The sequence below is a fragment of the Pteropus alecto genome, unplaced genomic scaffold, assembly GCF_000325575.1.
Source record: "Pteropus alecto unplaced genomic scaffold, ASM32557v1 scaffold335, whole genome shotgun sequence".
In the NCBI taxonomy this organism is placed as follows: Eukaryota; Metazoa; Chordata; class Mammalia; order Chiroptera; family Pteropodidae; genus Pteropus; species Pteropus alecto.
Genome location: NW_006436757.1, coordinates 534803 through 551754, shown reverse-complemented (window position 1 = coordinate 551754; position 16952 = coordinate 534803). Strand labels below are relative to the sequence as shown.

General features: G+C 41.1%; 1 pseudogene; it reads right to left on the bottom strand.

Annotated features, from left to right (window-relative positions):
- Nucleotides 1-11655: 11655 nt before the first annotated feature.
- LOC112481207 lies at nucleotides 11656-11774 on the bottom strand (annotated as a pseudogene).
- Nucleotides 11775-16952: the final 5178 nt, after the last annotated feature.

The following is a 16952-nucleotide window of genomic DNA, read 5'->3' as shown; positions in this document are numbered from 1 at the left end:
CCCTGTAATTCCTCCCCGGATTCCATGTACTTGAGAATCTCCCTTAGATTCAGAAGCTCCATTTTGAATACTTTAATAAAATAAAGAGCATGAGATTTGGAATAAACAAGAATTTCCCATGCACTTTGTTTTCCTAAAGGTGGACACGAGCTTGGAGAAACATGTAAATTTTAAGCCTCTAGAGCAGGGACCACATCTTCAACATGCTTAGCATGGAACACGGCAGCTACGGGTCCACTCGGGACAAAACTGGTGATGAAGAAGTCCCTGCCTACCTTCCCTCCTTCCTTCTTTCGTCCATTCATCAAACATTTACATAGCTTACTGTGTACTAGGCATAGTGCCAGGGGCTAGAAAGGCAGTGGTGAACACTGTGGTGCCTGCCTTCATAGAACTTACTATCTAGTAGAGAAGATGGACAAGTAACAAGTAATTCTAGTGCAGTTAGCATTAGGATAGGTTTGAGGGGAGGAAATAGGGAATAGGGATGGAATCTAACTTAGGCTGCCTCCTCAGGGCAAGAGGCATTCTGGGGTAGGCTCAGCTGCATCACTTCACTCACCCCTAGATATTCAGGCCTGACTACTCAACCCCTTGTCCTACTCAACCCCTAAGATTCTCCTTTTCTCAAGAAAAAAAACAAAAACAAAAAAAACGTATAAGCCTGGTGATAACTGTGCCCTGTTCTTTAGTGTGGAAGGGTGGCAGGGTAAGTGGAAGGTGGGGAGTGATGCCTTGGTGGTAGAGTGACTTGTACTGAATTCTCAGCTGAAAATCAATGCATGGGGTCTGATGAAGCTCTGGAACTTGTGGGGTACACAGTCCCAGCCCCTCATATCTCCCTGAGTGAGGCAGCCTTCTAGCTCCTCTCTGGTCTGTTTCTACAGGTCCTATAATCCCTCTTCTTAGAGCAGAGACCTCCTCCTTTTTTTAAATGGAATGTGCATTGGTTTGTTTTGCCACAATTTACTAATGTCTAGGTGTGGTGGGGGTCATAGAAAAGGGAAAGAACATTAAATGGAGCAGCTCTGTGCTTGGAACCAGGTTCTGTGTATGGCACTCCACCTGCATTCTTTCATTCAATCCTTGCAGCAAAACTGTAACTGAGCAGCCCAGGCTGGAGCCCAAGAGCTGGGCTTTCAAAGATGGACAGACCTATGTCTGCTGACTACTGCTGACTAGCCGGGTAAGCCTGAGCCCATTCCCTAACTTTTCTGAGCTGCAGTTTGTGTATCTCTGGGAATACCCTAATGTACTCCAGAGCTTATTCTGAGTATTGAAATAATCACGTATGAATAGCATGTGTGATAATATATGGGAGGAAAACCACGTGGCATAGTGCCTGCCAGGTGCATAGTAAATGCCCAGTAAATGGTGGCTTGAAAAATACGATGGCATTATGCCTGTTTTATAGATAAGAAATCTGGGACCCAGACGTTAATTTACTCACTGTTGCATAGCTAATGTATGGCAGCCCTTGGTTTTGAATATATATCAGATTCCTAAGTTAATATTACTTTAACAAATGTAATTCATTGGGCCTATTCATAAAAGTAAAGCATGTACATTGTAGAATTAGGAAAATAAAACAATATCAAGAATAAAAACCACCCATAGTGTCACTGCATAACACTTTGGTGTATTTTCAGACAGTCTTCCCTCCTATGCATTTTTTATTTAACATAATTAGTTAAATGTCACATATACAATTTTATATCCTACTTATTCACCGCATTACACTGTACACATTTTTTATGTCATTGAAATGTCCTTGAATTTTTAATGACTGCATAATATTCCACTGTTTGGATGCAGCATAATTTGTTTAATCATTTTAGCATAGTGCTTTCATGCCATTTGCACAGTTTTTGCTATTAAAATTGATATATTTTATACAACTCTTTGCATATTTGATGCTTTGCTTTAAAAATGTTTTACCATGGAAATTTCAAACATATACAAAGTAGACAAAAACTAGAATAAACAACTCCCATATATCCATCCCCTAGCTTCAGCAATGATCTCTTTTGGTTAATTTTGTTTTCTCCTCTGCCATTGATTTCAACGTTCAGGTATCAAATTCTTTTAGTCTATTGATTTCTTGAAGCTAGATTCTTAACAGTAGAATTAAGAAAAGAGGATAGAAATATTTTGTAAGATTTTGGATTTATTTTGCTAGAATCACTTCAAGGAATGTTGTATAAATTTATATTCTTACCAATTGTGTATGAGAATGCTGGTCTTATTGCACCCTGACCTGTATTTTTTACTTTTATTAAAATTTTTTAAAAAGGTAATTACAGTTGACATACAATATTATATTAGTTTTAGGTGTGCAGCATAGGGTTAAATATAACTTACAAAGTGATCACCTCGATAAGCCTAGTGCAATCTGACACAATACATAGTTATTACAATATTATTGACTATGTTCTCTACGCTGTACTTCACTTCCCTGTGACTGTCTCATCCTGCCCTGCATTGACCTTTAGGTGTAATGCACACACACACCCTTTTACCAACTTGACAGGTAAAAAAGTGCACTTTTTAATCTATGTGTTTGATTGGCTGCTGGACTTATATTGAGAAGGCATCCGGTGACTTCAGTGAAACTTGTTGGTACCTCCTGGGGACCCCAGCTGGGGCCTGTGGAATTGGGTGTTCTTCTCTTTGTTGTGTTGGGAACAGCCAGCTTCCCCTTGCCCCCAGGGTAGGGAGGAGCTTGAGAAGATGTCTTGCCTCATCCCATGGGCAGCCACCAGGGGTCAGGATCTGGCCAGAGATCCAGATGGTCAGAGAGAGGGTAAGAATGGCCAGCAGCCAGACACTGCATTTCCTCTGTCTGGTCACTGCTGGCTGGACACACGGCCCCCATATCATGATTGCAGAATGTGCTGGATGGCTCTTCTTCCCTGCCTGACAACTCCGCGCCTCGGTGCTCTCAGGTTTGGCTTTTTGAAAACTTGGTTCTGCTTCTTTCTGTATGCTCTGTGGGACTGGGTTCACTGTGTAGCAGAGATTTTTAACCTGAGGCTCATGGACTGAGGGACCCAATGAAGGACCTTATGGACTGTAAACTCTCTGAAAATGGGGTATGAATGTCCATTTCGCCCCCTGCGGAGAGAGCAGTAGCTTTTCTGAGATTTTGAAAGGGGAATCCATGTCCCTCAAAGCCCAGCATCTTCCGATGCCCCCTCCTCCCTCCTAAGCCCATTTTCTTCCTCTGATGACTGCGAAAGGAGCAGGTTGCTTTGGAAATACACGTGGTCTTGGGGGTTAGGCTAAGGGGTTGGGCCTTCTGCATCATCCAACGGAGCTGAGAGAAAGAGCCTGAGTTTTCCCTGGGTTGGGATGGGGTAAGGAAGGGGAAGTGGGCAGTACTTTAACCCTGGCAGTCATCAGGGCTGTACTAGGTCTGGGTACACACTGAGGTGCTCTGCCTCACACTGAGATGCACATGTTCATGTGCTTTCAATGACTGGTGTGGGGAGCAGATCAAGGGATCAGGGGAAAGGAAGGCTGGTCTCAGACCAGTGGCCTTGGAGCCCATACCTCTGAGCCATGGGTGGTAGCAGGGGTAAGATCCTAAGAGGTAGAGACCTCAGCCAGGTTACTTTCTACTAGGACACTGCTCTGAGTCCATTTCATCATAATGCGCTCTAAGTCATAGCTCCTGTGTACCCGTAGGTGGGAAGTGGGTTTAGGACCTCTGAGATTCTCAGAGCAGTGCAGGCTGGCCTTATAGCAGAAAGAGGAACTGGGGGCTTGGAAAGGCTGAGAGTCAAGACCAGAGTCATCCAACATCAGATATGAAGAAACAAACCTGATTATTCCTAAATTTCACACTAATACTCTGTTTTACCTCATAATAATCATTTATGTTTGTACAAAAAGATAACCTGAGGATACAGCAAATTGTGATCATTACCCACATCTCTTTGACAGCTGCATGAAGAGAAGGAGGCAGCCAGTGGAGACCTAGTGGTTAAGCTACAGTTATATGTATGTAACTATAGGACATTTGGCTTTAAGCTTCTTTATTTCTGATGTTTACTCTAGACTTAGTAGTTCACCCATCTTATTTTCTGGGGAGTGGGGGTGGTTCACCTCTTACAGCTGCGACTGATAATTCTTACAGAACTTCCTAATTAAATGGGAAATTGTCACGTGTTAAAGACAGATTAATATCAAGTTGATTCTTTCTGCCTGATGAAAATAGACAAATAGAAAAAATATTTAAAAAGTGACATCTTTGAAGGAAAATGGGAACAACTGTTCAAAATTCTGTGTTCCAAGAATAAATGCAGGGAGATTTCTGTATCCATGACATTCATTTTCAGGTGAAGAAGCTTCTTCTGCCCCAGGAAGCCAGCAGGTGCCCCGCCTTCTCCTCCCCTGCTCTTGTGTGATGCCTCCTTCCAGACACGGCAGCCATGAACTCACTTCCTGCTGTTCATACTCCAGATCCTCCTGGGCAAGGCTGCTCTTGGTAACCATAGAGACCAGAATGTGCCCCTACACACTGTTAGGTGGGAGGACAAGGGCATTTGCACCACAAGCTTAGTTCCTCATGGGCTCTCTGTTTGCACAAGCACATTTACCTATCTAATCTGTTACTGGATCCATAGCTTTCCAATAACCCTGAAACAGATGGTATTGGTGAGAAATAAAGAAGTTGAGGTCAGTATCTTCTTTCAGTGAGGACTGAGCAGCCAGTATGTCCCTGTTTGTCACGTGTGGGAGATACAAAGAGAAGCTTCACACTTGACAGTTTCACAGAGCTGGTGGCTCCCAGTTGGGGCCTGAACCAGAGCACCTCCTGGCACCTCTCCCTCCTTGGCTACACAGTGAACATTGTCCTCCCAGGGTGAGATGCAGCAGGTGTCCTGTCAGCACTGGGGTGCTTCACAAATGACATGGAATAAGTGGCCCAGGGAGAGAGCAACACTAGGCCTTGGGTTCTTTTTGTTTTGCAGACTAGGTGGGAGATAATAGTAATAATAACTGACATCCACTGAAGGCTTACTACATACCAAGCCCTGTGCTAAGTTCTATATTTGCAGTGTCTCGTTTAATCCTCACAATAACCCTATGAGGTAGATACTTTTATTTGCATTTTATAGATGGGAACACTGCATTAGAATGGTTGATAACTATGTCTTAAGTTAGTGGTTCTCACACTTTAACTTGCAGCAGAATCTCCTGGAGAGCTTGATCCAACATGGTACGTAGGAACTTACCCCGAGAGTGTGATTCAGAAGTTTGGGGTGGGACTCAAGAATTTGCATTTCTGATAAGTTCTCAGGAAAGACTGATGCTGCTAGACCAAGGACCACACTTTGAGAACCACTGCCTGAGGCTATACAGCTACTAAGTGTAGAATCGTATCTTTAGAGCAATTCCTTTGGTCTCTAAAGCCTGTGTTTTTTAACCACAACACATATTGCCTTATTACAGACTTTCCCATGGAGATTCCCCTGAACCCTGCCCTTGGAGGAGATGAACTGGGTGAGGCAGACAGACAGCCTCTCTCTATTCACCTTAATCGCACCCATAGTTTTCTCCCTACTTGGCAAAACTTGTCCCAGCATCCCAGCTCTTTTTCCTTGTCACCCTGTCAGGAATATATACCTAATAACACCATTCCACCCTCTCTTTTGCCCTTGATTCTGGGAGCCGTCCTGGTCCTGCCCAGCAGATGAGAAGAGCGATGGCTGTCATTTGCTAGCTTGGCTTCAAGGCCATGTGGCTGCTGGCCTTGCTGTGATGCTATTGCTCTGCGGGTGGGGGAGGGCTCCTTCACGCCTTTGGGTCTGAGCTGGGATTCATGCTCCAGACCAAACAGTGATTGAGGATCCTGCCCTGGGGTCCCTAGATGAGACCTCTCTTGTGCTGACCTCCTGCTAACTGGAATCTTGGCAGGTCCCCGCCTTGTTATGCCAGGAAAGGAGCTGCCCTGGATATGTTCAGAGTGACTGACATTCATCCTTTGGGTGTATATCCTTGGAGATGGGCTTCCCTTCGTCTCAACCACCACTGGGTGTCTGTGCTGATAAGATACAGGAAAAGAAGAAAAAGTTGACTTGTACAAATATTTAGTGGTGATTCCCTTGTCCCCTCTCCACCAGAGCAAAGTCTTGGGTCAGGAGTGAGGGGGTAGCATGACCCTGTTGTATACAGCAGAAAGCATTGTGCAGGGGCAATGTAAATGTTGGGTCCCAGGCATGAAATCCAGCAGCTCCAGTACCATGTAAGGCTCCCACTGAAAAGGCTACTGCTTCATCTTTAATAAATTAAGCATTAGATGAAGCACATTAGAAGACCAAATGACTCATGTTCTCCTTCTGGTCTTCAGACCCCAATGACAGTGGTGACCTCAGGCTGTGTACAGGAAGGATGGTTTAAAGATTGCTGGCAGTGAGATGGGCCCCAAACCCTACCCAGAAGATCCCTGAACAACTTTGGAAAGATTGACAGTTTTCACATTGTCTAGTGACACACCAGGCCCTCTGGTCTTTGCCCTAGGTTCAGATTTGATTTCTGGGCTCTCGTCTTCATGAACTTACCCTCAAACACCATCCAGGTCACCTTCTCACCAGTTCCTAGATTGCTCTCCAAGCAGCACATGGACTCAAGGTCTAGGACAGCTCTGGCAAAGCCTGACAAGAAGCAATACGAATCTGAGGGCTGTCACATGACCCTGGGAGGTGGGTGGGGTGGTGTCTGCCAGTCCCTTTTCAGGACCCACCGGGCTACCAGAGCCCTGGTTTACTGCATTTGTTTTAAAATTCAAAGCTTAAGCTGCTCCAGCCAGATCATCACCTTGGAGAGGAGAAAGCAGGCAGGGAGAGGAGAGACGGGTGACGGGGTGCTACAGAACTGTGGTGAGAGAAGAGGACTGTTCCTTATGCTGGGCTCCAGAGGTGTGGAAAGGAGAAGAAATGTTGATGGGAGGGGGAAAAAGAAGCCTGAAGCACTAGAGGCTGGGATAAGCCTTTAGCGGTTGTAGGAAGGAGGGCTCTAGTAGCCCCATCTGGGCTGGGCCCACCCTCCTTTTGGAATAAATTCATGCTAATTAACACTATTATCAGATAAGTTTGGGATCTGACAGTCCTTAGGGTGGGAAGAGCAGAAGGCATGGGGCTCCTGACAAGGCTGCAAGGGAGCCCTGCCCCAGTGGCATGGGCATCTGAGCAGGCTCTGGAGTCTAGTTTGTGTGTCTTTGGGAAATTGTATAACCTCTCCGAGACTCAGTTTTTACCTATCTGTTGAATCAGGCATAGTCGTGCCTCACAGGTTAAGACAATTAAATTGCACAGCCTGGGAAAGAACCTGGCAGAGGGTATACTACCAGGACTGGCCCAGTAGCTCTTGGGCCTGGCCTCCCTCTCCTCTCCTTCCTCCAGGTCCAGTTAGTAGGAGGTCAGGGAGATCCACATAGCTCTCTGCAACAATTTCTGGGCAGGAATCTCGTCCCTGACCACTATAGCCTTTCTGAGCTTTTAGCTGTTTTTCCATTCCTCAGTTCTGTGCGTGGGGCTCTGGAGTGGGAGGCTGGACACCAAGTTATGGAGCCCTCGGAAATCCCAAGTCTGGCATCTCCAAGCTTGGGAAGAGGGAGAAGGGCCCTGCTCCTACCTCTCTGCAGGGTAGAAACTGGCTCAAGACCTTGTCCTGACTCAGCCACCCAGTGTCTCCTACTTTAAGGTTTCATTCTTTCTGGATGCAAGGCTGTACAGGGACTCTTTTTCCTGTTACGCACTAGGAAGGACATGGGGATTGGCTGTGGGGCCCTCAAGCTTTGGCCTTGCTGTGACCAGGTAGAGTCTGAACTTCCCAGGAAAGAAAGTCTTCCACAAAACTGGTCCCTGGTGCCAAAAAGGTTGGAGATCGCTGATTATAGTCTGTAGCCTAAACTTTTTAATATCCCACCATTTACAGAAAGAGTTTGCTCACCCTTGGGCTAGAGGCACCCTGAAGGGTCGTTGACAGGAACCAGAAACAGGAAGTCAGTTTCTTCTTTCACTGAAATTTCTTCCAATCACATTGGCACCTCTCACTAGCAGAATGTGATAGGAAGCCAGCTGGCACAAATCTGGGAAAGGTCGTTTGCAGCCTCACAGAATAGGATGGGTGTGGTCCTGAGAGACAACAGGTAAATAACACAATTTCTAAGCATCTTACCTTGGCCTCCTCCTCTTCTGTCTGTGCACCCCCTCCCTTAGCAATGCTATCCAGATCCATGGCTTCAATAATCACCTCTATAGATAAGGCCAAAAGCCATAGCCTCACGTGGGACTTCTGTTTTGCATTTCGAACTGCCTGCTGGGCCAGTCCAATGAGAAGTATTCTCTTCATCTCAAAACTACTATGTCCATAGGTGGAATTCATATTTTCTTTCAAACTCCTTCCTTCTCCTCTGTTCCCCATTTCTGTTGCCGATATCATCACTCTCCCATAGAATAGGCTAGAACCCAGCCCTGACTTCATGTCTGGATCCTCTCTGTTTCCAGCCTCCTGCATCAAAACAATTAGAAAGAGTGAATCTTGCTTTGAAAGACTTTGCAACTGTTCTCTCCTTTCCCTTCAAAGACCAGCACCTGGGGCTGGGCCATCATTACCTTGCCTAGACATAGTACTTACCTCAAATGGCTATATGAGGATTAAAAGAATTAATATATACGAAGTATTTAGAATAGTTTCTGGCACATAGTAAAAGCAATTACTAGTATTATAGAAATATAAAAACAAATAGGGCAGAATTGATGCTTATATTAGATAAGTGGCTCACTTTTCCAAGATAATCATTGACCATTGTGAATGGAAAAAAGGAAGGAAGAAAGAAAGAGAGAAAAAGAAAAGACAGACAGACAGACAGACAGACAGACAAGACCTATCCCCTCTGGTGTATATTAGATAGATTTGACCAATATATAAGAATCATAATACATAATGACTGATCAAGGATGCAAGACTCATTCAGTATTCAAAAACCAATCTATGTAATTTGCCAATGATTTCTTTGCAAAGTTTTATAGTTTTACGATTTAGCTTTAAATCCGTGCTTCATTTTGAGTTAATTTTTGTGCATGTGTGAGGTTCAGGGGCAGGCTGACTTAATCCCGGGACAGCCAGGAGAGAGGCGGAGGGAGCATAGAGGACGAGCAGAGTCCTGGGAATGTTTGTATATTACTTTGTGAAATGAACACCTTCCTGATTCTTAGAAAAATAATGTTGACTCAGCAACAATTTGTTGGGTCAATATCTAGGATAGACAGAATCGAATTTTAGGAAAGAGGAGGATAGGGGTTAAGGCTTCTGAAGGTCGTTGGTATGCAGCCTTGGAGGAGATGCCCTCAGTCTTTCCATTAACAACCTCTAATTTCCAGGAGCCTGACCTGTGCTTAACTGGGGAGGCCTTGTGGGTAGATGGGGATTGTTAGACCTTCAGTCAGGGTGGAGTGTCCTAGTGGAGGAAGTTGGAAATATTTGCCCCTGGAGGGATGGCAGGAAATGGTAGCTGTGTGGGGAGTTTGCTGTTTGAGTGATTTTCCTTGGGTCAGGAACCGGTGATGGGAATCTGAAGGGAGCTCTGTCGAGGGGTCTGGCTATTCACTCTGGCTGCCCCCCTGAGGCAGTAGCGAGCTTATTGCTCTGCCTGGCAGGTTGCAGAATGTGCTTTTCAGATCTGAGAGGCTAAGGTGGGAAGACAGGTGGGGAGCGGCTTTGAGAAGGCAGGTACAGGCTGAGTTAAAACTTAAGTGAAAATGGAAGTCCCTCCATTCCCAAAAATGTCCCAGGAAGTTTGGGGGTGACGACAAGAGATCTTTTGTAGGCAGGGCAAGAGACTCGTTTTCTCATAATTCCCTGTGGCCCAGAGCGGGGTGAGACTGGGACTGGGCCTTCTCTGTGCTCCAGCATGAAATGTCCAGAAGTACTGCGGATAGACATGTAATGAAGTGGGAAAGACAATTACCTCTGATCAATGCCTGCTGTGCCCCAGGCATGCTGCCTGGTGTTTCCTGGATATTACCTGATTAAACCTTGGCTGGATAATAGCATCACTTGCTTTTGACAGACAGGAAACTGGTGTGCTGAGAGTCTGACTGTTCTTATTCTGTCAAGAGTGTGTTCTGTTCGCCTGTGCCAATATCACCATGTCTGATTCTGCAGGCCTTGTTATGTTGGGTCCAGCATAGCCTTTCTGACCATGCTTTCTACTGATAATGACAAACCCAGGGGCTTCCTGATTTATCTACATCCAGTGTCAGGGGCTGTTACTCAGCCCTTTCTCCTTTATCCATGAATTGGAGCCACCTATGATAACCACTAATTCCTCCTGATTTAGAAAATTTCCTTGATTAAAAAAATTTTCTTTTATTGTACACAAAGAGATATGTACAGAGATGTTTGTTATAGCATTGCTTATTGAGAAAAAAAAAAAAAAGGAATAATCTAAATGCCCATTGATAGAGGAATAATTAAATAAACTGGGCCAGGCTGGGTTCTCAAACTTTCAGGGCTCCTATGTGTTCCTAAAAGTTATTGAGAACTCCAAAGAGCTTTTTAAATGTGAGTTATATCTATCAATAGTTACTATAATAGAAATTAAAACTAGAAATTAAAAAAATTATTCATTAAAAATTATTACAAACAAACCCATTATATGTTTGTTTTTAAGCTTTATTGAGGTATAATTGACAAATGGAATTGTAAGATATTTAAAGTGTACAATGCGATGATTTGATGTATGTATAAATTGTGAAAGGATTCCTTCCAACAAGTTAACACATTCAGCATCTCACATATTTACTTTTTTTTTCTTTTTTTGGTGAGAACATTTAAGTTTTACTCTCTTAGCAAATATCAAGGATACAACACAGTGTTATCAACTATAGTTACCATGTTATACATATATTAGATCCTTAGACCTTATTCATCTTATAACTGAAAGTTTGTACCCTTTTACCAACCTCTCCCTATTTTGCCACCCTCTAGCCTCTGGTAACCACTTTTTTAACTTTTTGTTTCTATGAGTTCAACTTTTTTTTTTTTTCAGATTCCACATATAAGTGATATCATGCAGTATTTGTCTTTCTCTGTCTGGCTTATTTCACTTAGTATAATGCCCTCAAGTTTTATCCATGTTGTTGCAAATGACAGTAATTCCTTCTTTTTTAAGGACGAAATATTTGTGTATGTGTGTATACATACATATATATAACATTTTCTTGATCCATTCATTTGTTGACAGACACTTAGCATAAAGGTTGTTTCCATACCTTGACTATTGTGAATAATGCTGCAGAAGTGGAATTGCGAGATCATATTTTTAATTTCTTGAGGAAGCTCCCTACTGTTTTCTCTAGAGGCTGTACCAGTTTACATTTCTAAATAAATATCATTTTAAGTAAAAAAAAATATTTTCTAAAATAAACAAAATTGGTGAGAAGGGCATTGTATATTTTAAAAATTCTCTTTGAAGACTGGCTTAATGAAAGACAGCTGGAATTTCATACTTGCTTCTGTACTCTGTTAATATATGCTGTTTTTTTTCTTTTTTAATTTCTTTTTAAATTTTTTTTAGGCGAGGAAACCCTTGGTTGACCTCACAGGTTGCAAGGACCTTGCCAGTTTACAATCCCTTATTTTTTATGCCTACAGCACCTGATCTTCCTAGGTGGTCTCCCATCCAAGTACTAACCAGGCCTGACCCTGCTTAGCTTCTGAGATCAGATGGGATTGGACTTTTTCAGGGTGGCATGGCCATAGACTACGATATGCTGTTTTAATGGAAGTGTATGAAGACTATCGGGCCTTGCACAGATATGCATTTGGAGAAGAGATAATTGTGAGCATCTTTCTGTGGTATTACACCAAAACTTGACAACAAAATGATAGTTTTTTTAAAAGGTAGTTACAATAAGGAATCTGAAACCATATCAGTGAATTTTTTATACTGTTATATTAAAATTCCTTGAGTCTGTCTTGTACTTTGAATGGAGCTTTCATCCATGCATGATTTTGTAACATCACTCATTGGTCATCTGAAAAATTTTGATTCACTGAGATACACAGATCCTCCCCATGTTGACACATTCATTGTGCAACATTAAAAAAAAATTACATTTATTAATATAAACATTGATTTCATTTGGAAAATCTTACAGTGTCAGACAGTTGTCAAACTCAAGATGGCAGATACAAATTTTCCACAATTCTAATTTTTACTGGAAAGTTCCAATTTTATCAATGGCAGCAAAATATTGCCAATTATTTCCTCGAAGTGACAATCTCCTTTGTTCATTTCTGAGAAAATATCTGCCAAATACCCAAATCTGAATAATTATAGTTTATCTGTCAGTCCTTCTTTATGGTAAAAATAGTGTTACATGAAAAAAGCAGATAGTTCAGCTCATATTTCAAGAAATTGCACAAGTGCTTTTTCTTGAAATAACCATCTTCCTTCAGTGCGTAGCAGAAATGTTTTATGTCTACTTTCCATTTCTTCACAAAAAATGTTAGATGTGTTCTCGAGGGTCAAAATTTCATAAAATAATCTTAAACGAGCCTGTCCTTTAAAAACAAACAAACAAACCCCGTAAGTGCGTGTCAATAAAGAATGTAATGACTGCTTGGATAATTTGGTGCTGCTAACTTTTTGGGCTGAACCCCAGCAGCTTTAGCCATCATTGCTTTTGTGTCATTGGTGGAAATATCCAAACTGTTGTTTTAGAAGAAACCATGAGATTCAAAAAAGTTAGTCAACAATAAAAATTTCATCATCACTTGTGTTTGTCACCAAATATTCATTTACATGAAAGGTCTTTAACAATTAGTTGGTGTTGACATAGGATAAATATGAGAAGACAGCATGTTTCCCCCATATACGTTGATTCATTCATTTATGAAGCAAAAGTACAATTCTTCAGACAAAGATTAACTCAGTTTTCATGTCTGCAGCTAAATTTTTAATTTGACAAGTGACTGTACTGTTGTAAGGTAGGCATGCCCAGGACTTCTTTCGCTGACTTCATCCAGCAGGCATTCAGTGATGTCAGTGTACAAGGTTTTATTGTCTCTCGGCTATTGTGTGCACTTCTCCAGCTAATGCAGTATGATAACTTACCTTGTAAGATGCGTCAGTAACTTTTTCATTTCTACTTTGAAAAGCTGTAAGAAACAGTTTTTAGTTTTTAAAGAGCTTATCCTATCTACATTTAAAACAGGCAGTTACTTTTTCTCTAAACTCTGTATGATTGATCTCAAAGTGATGCTACAACTTACATAGTGCTATAATACTCTTCAAAATGTTCTGTTGCATAAGTCACAATAAGATAAATGATCAATATCTATATAATTGAGGGAAATATGGATTTCATCATGTTTTGTTTTTTTACCTAGTTTTGCACAGTTTCTTGAGGGTATATCCCTCCCTTCTGCTAGTCAAAGAACTATCTGATATAACGGTTTCATCTTTTTTAGAAATTTTAGACATAAATTGTGCAGCTGTAGGTGGAGGAAGAAGACAATCTTCTAATCTGTCTTAAGCCAGTGATGAATCCTTGCATATAGGAAAAAATATATTGTTAAGACATATCTTACGTATTAGAATAAAATATTATTAAATTTTAAAATATCAATTTAAGATAAAATTACAAAATTTATAAAGATTTTTGAAAAACGTTTAAAAATACTATTGCAAAACCAGATAAAATGTACTTATATCTTGTGTTTCCATGTAGGTGCAAGAAAAACTTCAGAATTTCAAAATAACAATTTATTGGATATAATACTGAAATTATAACAAGCATAACTGAAGATAGCCAGGAAGAACACATTTATACCCTAATTCTACTTCTTCAGAACATTTCGGAAAACATCAGAAATACACATACCCACTTCATTAGCTGTGAGAGCAACAACATCATCACACATCATGAAGCCTCTGGAAAACTCCACTGTGTCTTTGTGAGAGAGTGAGGGTGCAAAGGGCAAATAACTTCTTACTATTATAATGAGAATAATTTTGACCTCAGAGACCCCCCTGAAAAGATCTGCCAAGGGTTCCCAGACCATACTTTGAGAACTGCTACACTAGGATAATGCGTATTCTGTGGAATATTCTGCAGCTTTTAAAAACAATGAGGTAGATCTATATGTACTGTCATGTAACAAGCTGCAGAACAATGGAACAGGGTTTACAATATGATACACGCAAACACACAAAACAAATCTACATATTCTATATTTATATATATGTATGGAAATATAGAGAGAAGTTCTAGAAGAACATACCTTAACTGTGGTTACTTTTCAGAAGGGTATTTGATGGCTTAATAATGGAGAACGTTTACTTTATATTTAAAAAAAATGGTTATAAGGAGATTGTATACATCTATTACTGGTGTCATTTAGATATATTTTATAAATAATAGTTTGTCTTTGTCTTCCTCTTGGGTGATGTGTAAGATTTATACAATTTTGATTGTTTTTCACGTCAATAAATAAACTGACAGTTGTCGCTGTTCTATGGAGAATCACTATCACAAGGGCGAAAGGGTATGGTTGCGAGTAAAACACAGGATGCCCAGGTAAGTTTGAATTTCAGAGAAACCAGAAATAAGTTTTTTTCATATAAGCATGTTCCATGCAATATTTGGGACATACGTATACTAAAAAATTGTTTGTTGTTTATCTGAAGTTAAAATTTAGTAAATCGAAAAACCAAGATGCTTAGATATTGGAGGTAAAGTCATGTTGGCAAGCTGACTCTTGATAAATGCCTTTACAGCTTGTCGAGATTGTGAGATGTTATGGTAAAAACGATGAGCCGGGGGAGGGAATTGGAGGAAGATTATAAAATGTTGCCATTTTTGTTTTTGTTTTAAAACACATATAAGGCTTCCACAAAATGCAGTCTTTGGGGTTAGGCTTGCATAACTCTCCTGTAGCCACCATGAGGCTGGTAACATTTCCTACCTTCTGAGCTCTGGCCAGGTCCCTGTCTTTCTACATTACCCAATGGCTACTAAGGAGTTTCCTTGAGGTGCTAAAAGGTCATTGCCAGACTTTCTTCTCCATCATCTCTTTTCTTTTCCCTCAGGAGAATGTACACATACTACTTTCCCCATTTTTTTCTTTTCTCCATTTTTCGTCTTGAGCAATTTCACCATGATCAATATCTTCCTCGAAGGTACAAACCTTTAGGTTTTCCCCTTCTTTTCTTCTCTCTTACTTTTTTTTTTCCTTTTCTTCCTCTCTCTTTCAGATTTTTCCCACAGAGAAATCTCTCTTGCTTTTTTCATCTCCCCAAATTGTGAACTAACTAACCTTTCAAACAACCAATCAACTAATTACTAAATCAACTGACTAACCTATCTGTCTTGGTCTGGTCAGAGAGCCATAGCAAAAATACCATAGACTGGGTGCCTTAAACAATGAGCATTTATTTTTCACAGTTCTGGAGGCTGGGAAGTCCAAGATCAAGGCACAAGATTTGGTGTCTGGTGAGGGCTGGCTTCCTGGTTCATAGAATGCTCTCTTCTTGCCGTGTCCTCACATGGAGGAAGAGGTGAGACACCTCTCTAGAGTCTCTCTGATAAGGACACTAATCCTATTTGCGAGATTCTACTCTCATGATCTAATCACTCCCCAAAGACCCCACCTCCAAAGAACAACATATTGGGGATTACGTTTCAATATATGAATTTTTTGGGGGGAGAGGGCCACAAACATTCAGTCTATAGCACCATCCCAGAAACAAAGATCAGAGGATGCTTCAACCTGCTATAGAGGCTAAAACAAAGGGATGCTGTGCTTCGTGTAGATCTCAACTCTGTGAAGATAGTCTCTCATTCAATAGAAAATCAACTTTGAATCATCTCTGCCTAGGAGAAGCTGAGGAAGTGTCACCATGGGAGAAGAAAGGGGTTGAGTCTAGGTCAGGATGCAGGGCTATCAATTCTCATGGAGAAATCCCGCTTTTTTTAAGATATCAGACCTACTTGTGTTTGCCTTCGGTTTGTCCTTTTTTTTTTTTAAGTCAACTTTATTGAAATATACTGAAGTTAAAATGCACACAATTTAACTTACAGTTCCTGGAATTTTGACAAATGACAATTATTGTCATTTTTATGGTTTTATTTTTTACTTTAAATTTTTGATCCATTTGAAATTTATTTTGGTGTGTGGTATGGAAGGCATAAATCTAATTTAATTTCTTTTCCCCCAGAGAGCTACTCAGTTTTCTCAGCATTATTTATTGATAAATCTTTTTTCTCTCTGGTTTGAAATTAGTGAGAAAAAAGACAGATTTATCTATCACATATTAAATTTATCATATATTAAATTTATCATATATTAAATTCTCAACTGTGTTAGTATCTATTTCTGAGCCTTCTCTTTTGTTCCTTTGATTTGTTTGTTCACATATCAATACAACACTGTTTTAATTGTGGCTGTGTTATTTTTTAAAATCTTGTGTTTTAGGATTTTCTGCTCTATCTCTTCAATGAGCTAATTTTCTTTGAGTTTCCTGTACTAGTTACCTATTCTTATATAACAAATTACCTTGATACTTAGCAGCTTGACATTTTATTATCCCGCAGTTTTTGAGAGTCAGGAATGAGAGCAGTGTCGCTGGGTGGTTCTGGCTCAGGGTATCTCATGAGATTAGGGTTCAGCCGTCCTTTGGAGCTGCAGTCATCTAAAGGCTGGTCTGGAGTGGAGAGTTTTGCCTCCAAGCTCACTCATGGTTGTTGGCAGGCACATGGGTCTTACTATAGGAGTGCTCACAATGTGGCAGCCGGGAGTGATCCAAGAAGGGAAAAAGAGATAGCAAGGGCCCAAGATGAAACACTGTCTTATATATCCTAACCTCAGAAGTGACATGCCATTACTTCTGCCAACTCTGATATGATGTGGGAGGGGGTTACAGAAGGGTGTGAATG